At 37.7% G+C, this 13360-nt stretch overlaps 2 pseudogenes; both read right to left on the reverse strand.

Moving 5' to 3' along the window:
- Positions 1 to 428: 428 nt before the first annotated feature.
- LOC124899162 lies at positions 429 to 7022 on the reverse strand (annotated as a pseudogene).
- Positions 7023 to 7232: 210 nt separating this feature from the next.
- LOC124898999 lies at positions 7233 to 7388 on the reverse strand (annotated as a pseudogene).
- Positions 7389 to 13360: the final 5972 nt, after the last annotated feature.

The raw sequence follows: 13360 nt of genomic DNA on the forward strand, positions 1-13360 counted from the left end.
GCCATGGTGTTGCCTATGTCAGCATTGTGTGCTGCAGATTTTGCCTATCATCAAACCCCGAGTCATTGGATGTGTAGCTAGGATTGCACTTGATGTTTATCAAAACCTCTAATTGCAACATGCCACCACACTACAAAGATGGCCTCGATGCATCACTAGGCTATTGATCTGCACTCCACATCGTGGAAAATCTCTAATTGCAACACCATAGTTTTGCACGAAAGGCTACTTGATATCATACTTAACTATTTGTTTTGAATGGAACACACGCGACACTTAAAAAACAAGCGAAGAAATCGGGTGAGGCTATGCCGCAACATGCTCGAGGGTAGGGTGAACTCACATTACTTAGTGCGATTTTTTAAGGACAGATACACAAACCTCCTTTAGACATAAATGAAAAAAATGATTGAATTGGAGGGGAAGGGACAAACTGGAGTGACAAAGGGATGAATCTTAGTAGATCATGGCAGCAAGGCCACACTACCACTTATAAAACGCCATCGAATATTTAAGTTGTCTGCAAAGGATTCTACCTGTTGCTTGGTGGAAATTGTACTTTAAAGCGGCCACCCCGACCCTTCCGCCAAGGTGGCTTAGCCAATGACACATGCCTTTGGGGGCTGCCACCCTTACTGTATGTCGGCAAATAGATAGCGGGCGCATATGTCTCTTTTAGCCAGAATTCTGACTTAGAGGCATTCAGTCATAATCCAGGACAAGGTAGCTTCGCTTCACTGGATTTTAAACGAAGCGTGATGACCAATTATGGGAATCAACAGTTTCTCTCATACTTGGATGAATTACTATTGCGACATTATCATCAATAGGGTAAAACTAACCTATCTCATGACGATCTAAACCCAGCTCATGTTCCCTATTGGTGGGTGAACAATCCAAAATTTGGTGAATTCTGCTTCACAATAATGTAAGAGTTGACATCAAAGGATAAAAAAGTAACGTTGCTATGAACTCTTGGCTGCCACAAGCTATTTATCCCTTTGGTAACTTTTCTAACACCTTTAGCTTCAAACTCCGAAGGTCTAAAGGATTATTAGGCCACATTTTCACGGTTCGTATTCATACTAAAAATCAAAACCAAATGAGTTTTTAACCTTTTGTTCCTAATGAGATTTCTGTTCTTATTGAGCTTAGCTTAGTAGACCTGCGTTATATTTTAACAGATGTGCCACCCCAGCCAAACTCCCTGATGTTCCAATGTTTTACGGAATATTTAGCATTATTTTCATAGGAAAATTGTATGGTTTCAGGCAACCAAAGTTATATTTAATGAAGGTTTTTAGTGTTTCAGTGAAAGGAGATAATCCTAGAAGAAAACTAGAAAAAGTAGAAAAAAAGGGGAATTGAAGATCAAAATAACGGACCATCAGGTTTACGACGGACCGCCATATATACTATCAAGTTGAACCAGAATAAGGCCTCCAGAGGAGTCGAGTGACGGACAATATGGTGGACCATCAGACATGTGACGGACCACCAGATAGACCATCAAAACTTATCCAGAAACTACTTCTCAGAGTGACTTGGTGACGATCAAGGTGGTGGACCATCAGACATAGGATGGACCACCAGATTGAGCATCAATGCTTATCCAGAACCTGTTCTCTGGAGGAAATTTGTGATGGTCAAAGTGATGGACTGTCAATATTAGGATGGACCACTAGATTGACCGTCTATTCTTATCCAAAAGATGTCTTCCAAAAGGACTTCGCGACGGTAAAGATGGCGGACCGTCAGTCCATCGACGGACTGCCAGGTGGACCGTCACATGTTATTTAAAAATTTCCATTTGGATGAATCGAGTGAAAAAAAAGATGGTGGATATTCATATCTTTTATGGTCCATAATATGGACCTTCAAATGGGATGCGATTTTTTCATTTTTTAAATTTTAAATTCTTTTTTAGCTGGGACATATAAATACCAACTTTTAGGGTTAAGAACACATCTTTTATCTTTTTACAAGTTTTCTTTTCATCTATTGAACTTCTTGGTATCCAAGTACTTTGGGGAATTTTAGTATCAAAAAACTAACCATTGAAGATTTAAGAACTGATTCTTGGGGTTATTTGTAAGGAAACTTTCCATTTATTTATGAAAAATACAAGAATAAATTCTTTATCTTTTATGGAGTGTTGTGGCTAAATCTCATAACTAGGGTTATGGGGTCCTTAATGTGAAATACATCTATGAGTTGGGAATCAATTTGAGTTCCATAATTGAATAACATTGCATAAACCTTTCTTCAATTTCATAAATTTTCTTGGTTGTAAACTTAAGGAGAAAGCCATAGAACACCACTTGTCTGAGAGAAAAGTGTTTGTGGGGAAAAGAAGGTGTTTACATGAATTCTAAGGGCCTTAACCTTTAAAGTAATAGCTAATTCTCTAATAGGATTAGCTTACATGAGAATTAGGTTGAAAGAATACGACATCCTATGATTTTGAGAAAATTATAGGATAACATATCCATTTAGGTTGAGAAACTAATGTATATAGAATAGAATTCAACCGTTCTTACAATTGAATTTGTTAAGTGGAACTCATAATAATTTATAACCCAAATGATGCTGGCATTTTGGTGATCATAACCCTGGTTTGATTAATCTTATAAAGTTACGAAACAAAGAGAAAATCATTAGTTGAACTAATCTTGTTACAATTTATCATTTTACAAATTAAAGAAAAAACCAAACCCCCATTTTGGTTAAGAAACTCTGATCAACAGTCTAATAACAATTACGACACTTAGTGAGCACAGTATTCCCTATGGTATTCGACACCCAACCGAGTTGGGTTCTATATTGGACAGCGACCGCTTACACTTTCTATTCTGGTGTTTTACAGAAAATTTAGCATCATTTTCTTAGGAAAATTGTATGTTTTCAAGTAACCAAAGTGATATTTAATGAAGGTTTTTAGTTTTTCAATGAAAGGAAATAATCATAGAAGAAAACTGGAAAAAGTAGCAAAAAAGGGGAATTGACGGTCGAAATAACGGACCGTTAGGTTTATGACTGATCGCCATATATATCATCAAGTTAAACAAGAACAAGGACTTTAGAGGAGTCGATTGATGGAAAATATGGCATACCATCAGACATGTGACGGACCACCAGATGGACCATCAACATTTATCCAGAAACTACTTCTCAGAAGGACTTGGTGACGATCAGGGTGGTGGACCGTCAGACATGGGATGGACCACCAGATTGACCATCAACACTTATCCAGAACTTGTTCTCTTGAGGAACTCTGTAAAGGTCAAAGTGGTGGACCGTCAATCTTGGGATGGACCACCAGATTAACCATTAGTTCTTATACAGAAGCTGCCTTCCAAAAGGACTCCACGATGGTAAAGATGGTGGACCATCAGTCCATCAATGGACCACCAGGTGGACCATCAAATGTTATACAAAACCTGCCATTCGGATGAATCAAGTGATGGGAAAGATGGTGGACCGTCAGATCTTTGACAGTCCGTCATATGGCTGTCAAATGGGATGCGGTTTTTCCATTTTTTAAATTTTAAATTATTCTTTAGCTGGTACATATAAATACCAACTTTTAGGGTTAAGAACGCATCTTTTATATTTTTACAAGTTTTATTTTCATCTATTGAACATCTTGGTATCCAAGTAGTTTGGGGAATTTTAGTATCAAACAACTGATCGTTGAAGATTCAAGAACTGATTCTTAGGGTTCTTTGTAAGTAAACTTTCCATTTATTTATGAATAATACAAGAATGAATTCTTTATCTTTTATGGAGTGTTGTGGCTAAATCTCATAACTAGGGTTATGGAATCCTTAATGTGAAATGCATCTATGGGTTGGGAATCAATTTGAGTTCCATAATTGAATAACATGGCATAAACCTTTCTTTAATTTCATGACTTTTCTTGGTTTCAAACTTGAGGAGTAAGCCCTAGAACTCCACTTGTCTGAGAGGAAATTGTTTGTGGGGAAAACAAGGTGTTTACATGAATTCTAAGGGCCTTAACCTTTAGAGTAATAGCTAATGCCCTAATAGGATTAGCTTACATAAGAATTAGGTTGAAAGAATAAGGCATCCCATGAGTTTGAGGAAATTATAGGATAACCTATCCATTTAGGTTGAGAAACTAATCGATATAGAATAGGATTCAACCTTTCTTGCAATTGAATTTGTTAAGTGGAAGTTATAAATAATTAACAACCCAAATGATGCTAGCATTTTGGTGATCATAACCCTGGTTTGATTGATCTTATAAAGTTACAAAATACGGAGAAAACGATTAGTTGAACTAATCTTGTTACAATTTATCATTTTACAAATTAAAGAAAAAACCAAACCCCCATTTTGGTTATGAAACTCTGATCAACAGTCTAATAATAATTACGACACTTAGTGAGCACAGTATTCCCTGTAGCATTCGACACCTAACCGAGTTGGGTTCTATATTTGACAGCGACCACTTACACTTTCTACTGAGAGTTGTAATTTGGGTGTATCACTCCCCACCTGACAATGTCTTCCACCTAGATTAGCCCACAGAGAGAGCCTTGGGTCCAAAAAGAGAGGTAGTGCCCCGCGTCCGATTCACGGAATAATTAAAATAACATTAAAAGTAGTGTTATTTCACTTTTTCCATTCTACTCCCACTTATACTACACCTCTCAAGTCATTTCACAAAGTTGGACTAGAGTTAAGCTTCACAGGGTCTACTTTCCCCAATGATTCTACCAAGCCCGTTCCCTTGGATTTGGTTTTTTTGGATCTTTGACAAGAATAGTGGAAATCTCGTTAATCCATTCATACACATCACTAATTAGACGATAAGGCATTTAGATACCTTAAGAGAGTCATAGTTACTCCCATCGTTTACTCGCGCTTGGTTGAATTTCTTCACTTTGACATTTAAAGCAGTGGGCAAAAATTACATTGGGTGAATATCCATTGGGACCATCGTAATGCTTTGTTTTAATTAAATAGTAAGAATCTCCTTTGTACCAGTTCTAAGTTGGCTGTTCAACGTGCGGGGAAGACCCCCGAAGGAACCATTCCTTGTCCGTCCCCCAACCGGCAAGTGAAGACCTACTCTCATCATAGAAGTAGCTTAAGCAGTTCACCGACAGCCTATGGATTCGGGACTGGGATCCCTGTGCCCATCCTTCAAAGCCAATCCTTTTCTCGAAGTTATGGATCCATTTTACCGACTTATTTTTCCTACATTATTCCATCGACTAGAGGTTGTTCACCTTATAGACCTGATGAGGTTATGAGTATGACCAAGCATGGAGGGCATTTGGTCCTTCGTATTTTCAAGGATATTCAGGAGCATATCTGGCATTACGTGACGTGTAGTGCTCTTCCAACGGCTGGACCCTACCTCCGGCTGAGCCGATTCCAGGTTGGGCAGGCTGTTAAACAAAATAGATAATTCTTTCTGATTCTTTCACCGATGTATTCGGATTTCCAAACATTTCCATAGACCGTCATGTCTCAGTTTAAGATCGACTAACCCATGTGAAACTTTCCCCTCTTCATCCTTCAAAGTTCTTATTTGAATATTTTCTACTACCACTATGATCTGTACCGACGATCGTCCTCCCGGGGTCGCGCCCAAGGTTTTGCAGTGAAAGGTGTGCTCTCCTACTTATTGGGGCCTGGCACTTATCCCGATAGATGGGTGTAGGTCGCACGCTTAAGCACCATCTATTTTTGGGGCTATTTGATTTGGTAGGTGACTTGTTACACACTTCTTAATAGATTTTGACTTCCATGACCACCGTCCTACTGTTTTATTTGACCAACACCCTTTGTAAAATCTAGGTTAGCACTCTGTTTGGAACCATAACGTGGCTGCCAGTTCATCCCGCATTGCCAGTTCTTCTTACCATAAATGGCCCACTTAGGGCTCTTGATTCTGTGGCACGAATCAATAAAAAATCCACGTCATCCTACCTATTTAAAGATAGAGAATAGGTCGATGGTGTTGCGCCCTGAGACCTTTAATCATTAGCTTTATCTGATAGAACTCTTACGCGAGCTCTATCTATCCTAAGGGAAAATTAGGAGGGAACCAACTACTAGATGGTTCAATTAGTCTTTCACCCCTATACCTAAGTCAGATGAATGATTTGGACGTATGTATTGCTGTGGGGCTCCACCAGAGTTTCCTCTGGCTTTACCCCGCTTAGGCATAGTTCACTATCTTTCTGGTCCCAAGAGATATATTCACACTTAAACCCTCCTCAGAAGATCATGGTTGATCGGTGGTGCACCTCTTAGGGGGATCCCACCAGTAAGCTTCCTGACACCTTATGGGTTTACTCGCTGATTAACTCGCACACATATCAGACTTCTTGGTCCATGTTTTAAGACAGGTTGAATGGGGAGCCCACAGGTCAACGTTGGAGCACGTAGATGCTGAAGCATGTCAGAGGTGCACATTTTCTACCACAATTAAGGAGACAGCATTCCACGAGCGTATCGAGTTCCTGGGCTTTGGCCGCCCCCAATTCATGCTGGTCCACGCCTCGAGTCGATCGGCAGACTGGCTTGCCAATGTTAAATATCTGACTTGGGTGCATCGCTATCCATCATCCGCTTCTATCCCAATAATTTCAAACACTCTTTGACACTCTTTTCAAATCATCTTTCCCTTGCGGTACTTATTCGCTATCACTCTCTTGCTCGTATTTAGCCTTGGATGGAATTCACCGCCTGATTTAGTCTACATTCCTAAATAACCCAACTCGTAGCTAGTGCCTTATGGTGTGACAGGGTTCGGACAGAATGAGGCTCTCACCTTCTATGGCATCCCCTTCTAGGGAACTTAGGCCCAGTCTACCACTGAGGATGCTTCTCCAAACTATAATTCAGATGATGAAGCTGCCCAATTCTGTAGCTGGGCCATTCTCGATTCGCTCACCATTACTAAGGGAATCCTTGTAAGTTTCTTTTCCTCCGCTTATTGATATTCTTAAACTCAGCGGGTAATCCTACCTAACCTGGGGTCACAGTCAGAGCGCCTAAGCATGGCTGGTCCTGGAGTTCTGATGTACAATGGGCTGTAGCTACAACAACAAAGAGAATTGAATTACAACCACCACTTGCTACAGTGTCTGTCGATGTGAAAATGAATTCGGGCCAGACACAAGCTAGGGGCACATGGGAGGGAAGTATCCGCCCCGCAACAACAGTGCACCCCATGATTGAGGCGCAATTCGTGATGCCTACGGAGATGTGCCCTCAGCCTAATAGCTTTGGGCACAACTTGAACTCAAAGACATGATATTTCACAAGATTTTATAATTCACACCAAGTATCACATTTCACTATGTTCTTCATTGATTCGAGAGCCGAGATATCCATTGTGGAGAGTCATTTTTATTTGCAAAAGAAGCCCAGGTCTCCCCGACACACAGACAGGGTGCGAGGGTCAGGTTATCAATTTAAGTATTCATTGGAATTTTTTGTACTGGGGTTCGTTAGTCGCCTGGCATGCACGTTGGGTGCGCACTTCAGGGACGATGGGGAGGCAATCGTGCGGAGGGCCGAAGCATCCCAGCCGTGCAGACTCCCCAGTTATTAAACACGATTAAGAGTCATTCTATTTTGCAGGTTTCAACAATGATCCTTCTGCAGGTTCACCTACAGACAGCGCCCAAGCACACGTGTAAGTGTACGTGGTCTTATCAAGTAGTAAAGTGGCCTTCAAGAAGCCAAGTATCGATCCCACAGGGACTTGACTCTACAAAAATTCTATTCTAGTTCACAATTTAGATTAATTTAGTCCAAGAGTAACCAAAAAGAGAGTTTGTGAATTGAAATTGAAATTAACGTCAAAATTTCTCAATATAAAAGTCTTGGAACAATAATAGGAGAAAACCCAGGGTTAAAGTACTTTGAACAATCATACAATGTTATTGAACCTCATTCATTAATTTGCGTATCTTGGTTGTTGATTCGTAGAGTTAATATCATGATCATGGTCTCTTGACCTCTAATCCTTTACCTAAGTTGAACCTTACAACTACATCATTGAGCGGGGATTTAATAGTCCACCTAAGTTCTTTATGCTACATCCTATGTGTGAATCAAGTAAGGCATCTAAGTACATCCCTTTCCTAGATGCTAAGTTGAATTCCTTATTTTATAAAAGAATACAAACTATACTCTGTTTATTCCTATGTTTTATCGCCCTATTCCCTCTCCCGAGTTCACAAGGTTGAGAATTGATGTATTCTAAGGGTAGCTATTCCTTAAAATAATTAAAACAAGAATAAACATTCAACCAATAACGATAAGCAACTTAAACGAAATCAATTCAAAATAATATTACTCATGTTCTTGGATTTAACCCCGAAAAGAGGACGTTTAGCCACGCATAGTCATAGTCGTAATCACAAAATTGTAATTAACGACTAAACACATGAATGAACTAAATTAAAATAGTAAAAACCTAATTATGAAGTTGTAGCAGCCCCTCAATCTCCAAAATATGTCCAAAGATAATTAAAAACGTGTATTATGATGTATTTATTGAAAAAGGGTTGGCGAAAGCCATATTGGACAAGGATTCAATGTGAAAGTCAGGCCTGGAACAGAGGGCGCACTATGGACTCCATTGCACCATTCTGGATGGCGCATCACAGGCTTCATTTTGCCAGAGTAAAACCCGCGTCGGATTATCATAGGCACTCATTGGAATTGTTGTTCAGAATATTTTCTAATGCATGTAGGCACTGAATGGAGGGCGCGATGTACCCAAATCATGGGCAAGCACTGGAAGTTACGTCCTGAATTTTGGTTAAGTCTTTCTCGTCGAATCTTTTGTCCCTTGTCTTGTGGTGTATTTCCCATGGATTTCCAGCCTTTCTCTGATCAAAATATAATAAGATTCAGCTCACAAATCATCCTACATAATCACAATACATGAATTTGAGATTTAAATAACACAAAGTCCATAATGACAAATCAAAACAAGATCTAAGACAAGGCTAGTTCATGTTGATATTCAACTTATTGTTCTGACTTTATACTTAATCAAATTGAACTTTGCACGTTATTAACAAGTTATTCCACTCATAGTCAAAAATTTAAACCCTAAGGAAATCCATAAACACAATAGAATCAAATGGGATCAACTAGACAAACATCTAGGTCAAGCTAGTTAGACTAGTATTCTAGCATGAACTCTAAATGACTCAATTACGCACAAACTTGTTTGAGAACACTTTGACCCCCTGTAATCACGTACTTGAACACTTATATGCTCATTCATCTCATTATCAACCCATATAGCATACGAATAATCCTCAAAACAAGGCTAAAATGACTAAAATCGTGACACTGGAATGCACACAGTTATAGACTTGTTTGTCCCCGAAAAACTCTTAACTATGATCATCATACATTAATTGGACTCTACACTTCTACTACCTATAAGACACTTAAGCTAGAACTACAATTATTACACGGAATGTAAGTTTCTACACTAAGCATGTTACTTTCTCAATTGAAAGCTCATGAACACTACTCCAAAACATCCTAGCCTCCAGAATTGACTCACTTAGTTGGAAAACTCATGCATATTATTTAATCGAGGACATCATACAAATCACCCACATTCATCAAACATATGCCCCTCACAACAAGAGAGTTACCCATAATCACTCCTATAAAGGTAATTTATCACATAATAGGTACAAGAATCAAATTATACTCACTCTCACAAGGAATTAACAAGTTACACACAATGAACCATAGGCTTTCCCTTAGTTTAGTGCTCCACTAATATCGGAATGATGAACTTAGGATCAGTTAGGTCTTTTTTGGGTTGTAATGTAGGCTAAGGGACTGGTAGGAACTATTAGGGAATAGTAACTAACCTCTCTTAGCATTTTAATACACTACATTATACATTGAAAACCAATCTCCAACAACCAAATTACACCATTTTTTCTACCTATATCTTTTGTTTTGTCCCATCTCCTTTAAAAATTTTCACAAACACATGATGAAAGTATAGCTTATTACCATAAAACTTTTTCTTTTTCTTTTTCATATCCATGGTAATATTTCTAGCATACTTCCTTTCACATCCACCCACCACACATGATTATCCACACCAATAAATATTACTTTGGGGTATCAAATTCACCTTTTCCCTCTTATTTCTCAAACTCCTTACTCAATTAATTTTTCATTAAAGTTGCTAGAAGCTTTTTGGATCAAATTAAGGTTAATAAAAGAAGGGATTAAGCTACATATGAGGCTTCTAAATAAAAATCTAAAGGCTCAAAGGATCTAACTAGGATTAAGCACAAAGGGAGATAAAAAAGAAGGTATAAATTAAGGCTATCAAAGAATTCCTTTATCATCTGCTAAACCCACACTCCTTATTTCTCTTTATACACACTGGGAAAGTTTTAGACATCATATGTAACAAGGAACATCCAGAAGCTCACATCACATGTGGCATATGCTCAACTCACATAGGATCATCAAAGACTCTTAACCAAATAATAACATGAATTTAAAATTAAGCCAAAAAGTACAAGAGTCATAACATGAGCCTAGGAGTCTCAAAAGTAGTAATTACCACTATTCAACATGCTTTTACAACTAAAACACTTTCCCCACATAATAAAAAATAGCTCCAACAAGAATATCTTACACAAAAAGTTTTAAATTTAGCCAAAATTTGGAATTTTCCATTCCATACTTAAAAATCTACTTTGTCCCAAAGTGAACTTAAAAATAAGAGATAGAAATACTCTGTGAGGCCTCTAGACCTAGCTAGTAGCATCTTTTTGCATGAAGAAGGTCTGTGGACCCCATACTCAATCTTGCCATGCTCCTTAACTTAAGTTTCTGGTACTCATGCTTCCCATTAACCTGTGAATCAATAAAAAACAAAAACTACATGGATTAAAAACTACATAAAACTAAGAATAAAACATACCTAATTAACTTGGGTTACCTCCTAAGCAGCGCCTGATTTAGTATCACGGCACGACCCAACTTAACTCAACCAAATTCCTTTATCTTTTTCCTCACACTTGGAGGCTATCTTCTTATTATTTTCACATCTCATTGGTGAAAATTTTCATAATTAGCATATTTTTCAAATTTAGCCTTTTCAGGCTTATCAACTTGCATTATGTCAGGCTTAGACGGTGGAAACATAGGATGCTCCCTAAGGGTATCCAAAGAGGTTTTTAGTGGAATAAACACCCCACATTTGTCCCCTTAAATAAAATTGATCATACATAAATCTTTATAATGAGACGTTATATTGGGTGCTTTGTAAACATCAAATACCACCTCTTCATCCTCTACCCTTATTTTTAGCGTGCCTTCTCTCACATTAATGAACGCTCCTCTAATTGCTAAGAATGGATGCCCCAAGATAATTGGTACCTATTTTAATATCTCAAAATCAAGAACAATAAAGTCAACAGGTGATGTTAGGTGTATTTATGCATTCTAGTGTCATTATTCTAGCCTTTTAAGACTTATTTTGAGGGTGATTTGTATGCTACATAGGTTGATAATGAGATAAATTTGTATCAAATTGTTAAAGCATGTGTTTTTAATTTTCAAAGTGAATTCCAAACAATTTTGTACCTAAAAGATTTATTTAGAGTTTAACCTGGAAAACTAGTGTTACTAGCTTGAGCTAGGTGCTTGTTTAGTTAATCCAGTTGGATTCTAGTGTGTTTAATGAGTTCCTTATGATTTAAATGTGTTATTATGAGTGGAATAAATTGTTGGTAGTTATAAAGTTCAATTTGAGTGAGTTTACAGCTGGAACACTAAGTGAAAGATCAATTCGAACTAGCCTAGCTTAAATCTTATTTTGATTAATCATTATTGATGTAGTGTTGTTTGAAATTGCTAATCATGGTGTGTGAATGTGTAGGATGATTTGGGAAATGAATATGATGATATTTTGATGTTAAAAAAGCTGAAAATCCATGGGTAAGACACCACAAGAGAAGGTACTAAGAAGAGAGATTCAACACTTAACCAAAATTCGGAGAACAAATTGCAGAGGCTTAAGGCTATATGGAGGTGATGCCCCACCTGGAGAAGGGCTATGGGCAGGGTCCAGCCTCACATAGAGCGGCGCTCTAGCCAGGGTGATGACTCACCTTGATAGGGGCTTAACCCAGGGCGGCGCCCTCTCCATTTTGGTGCTCACAAACTGCTGCAATTCAATCCCAACATGGACTTGGCTTACTCCTATACTATAAATACATGTTATATCATGTTTTCACATATATTTGAACATATTTTGGAGAGAATGGGGCTGATACAACTTCATAATCAGTTTTTTTATTTTAATTAGTTCATTCATGTTTTTAGTTATTACTTACCACTTTGTGGTTACGATTATGACTATGCGTGGCTAAATGTCCTTTTCTGGTGTTAAAGCCAAAGACATGAGTACTATTGTTTTGAATTGAATTTGTTTAACTTTATTTATCATTATTGGTTGTGTGTTCATCTTTGATTTAACTATTTTATGGATTTGCACCCTTAGAATACATCAATTCTCTACCTTGTGATCTAGGAAGAGGGAATAGGTGATAGAATAAGGAGATAAACAAAGTATGGTTTGTATTCCTTTATAAAATAAGGAATTCTAATTAGTGTTGAGGACAGGGATGTACTTAGATACCTTACTTGAGTCACATGTAGGATGATAACTTAAAGAACTTAAGTGGACTATTACATCCCTGCTCTACGATATAGTTGTAAGGTTTAACTTAGGTAAAAGACTAGAGGTCGGGAGGCCATGATCAAGAAATTAACCCTACAAATCTACAACCAAGAAAAGCAAGTTAATGAATGAAATTCAATACATAGTATGATTTTTTAAAGTCCGTAAACCCTGAGTTTTCTCCTATTGATTGTTTTGAGATCTTTATTTATGCATTATTTACTTTCTTTAGTTATAAATTATAAACTCTCTTTTTGGTTGCGTGACAGCGCCCAAGTACACACGCAAGTGTACGTGGTCATATAAAGTAGTAAAGTGGCCAAATAGAAGCCAAGTATCGATACACATGGACTTGGTTAAAAAATGGTTAGATTTTAGTTCAAAATTTAGATTCAACTAGTGCAAAAGTAACACAAAGAGAGATTGGATTTTGTAAATTGCAAGTAAAATAAATAGTGCATAAAGTAAAGATCTGGAGAATCAATAGGAGTAAAATCCAGGGTTAAAGAACTTTGAACAATCGTACTATTTTATTGACTTTCATTCATCTATTCACTTATCTTTATTGTCAATTCGTAGGGTTAATGACTGATCATGGTCTCCCAACTTGTAACCAACTACCTA

Source organism: Capsicum annuum, chromosome 5 (assembly GCF_002878395.1).
Source record: "Capsicum annuum cultivar UCD-10X-F1 chromosome 5, UCD10Xv1.1, whole genome shotgun sequence".
NCBI classification, from domain to species: Eukaryota; Viridiplantae; Streptophyta; class Magnoliopsida; order Solanales; family Solanaceae; genus Capsicum; species Capsicum annuum.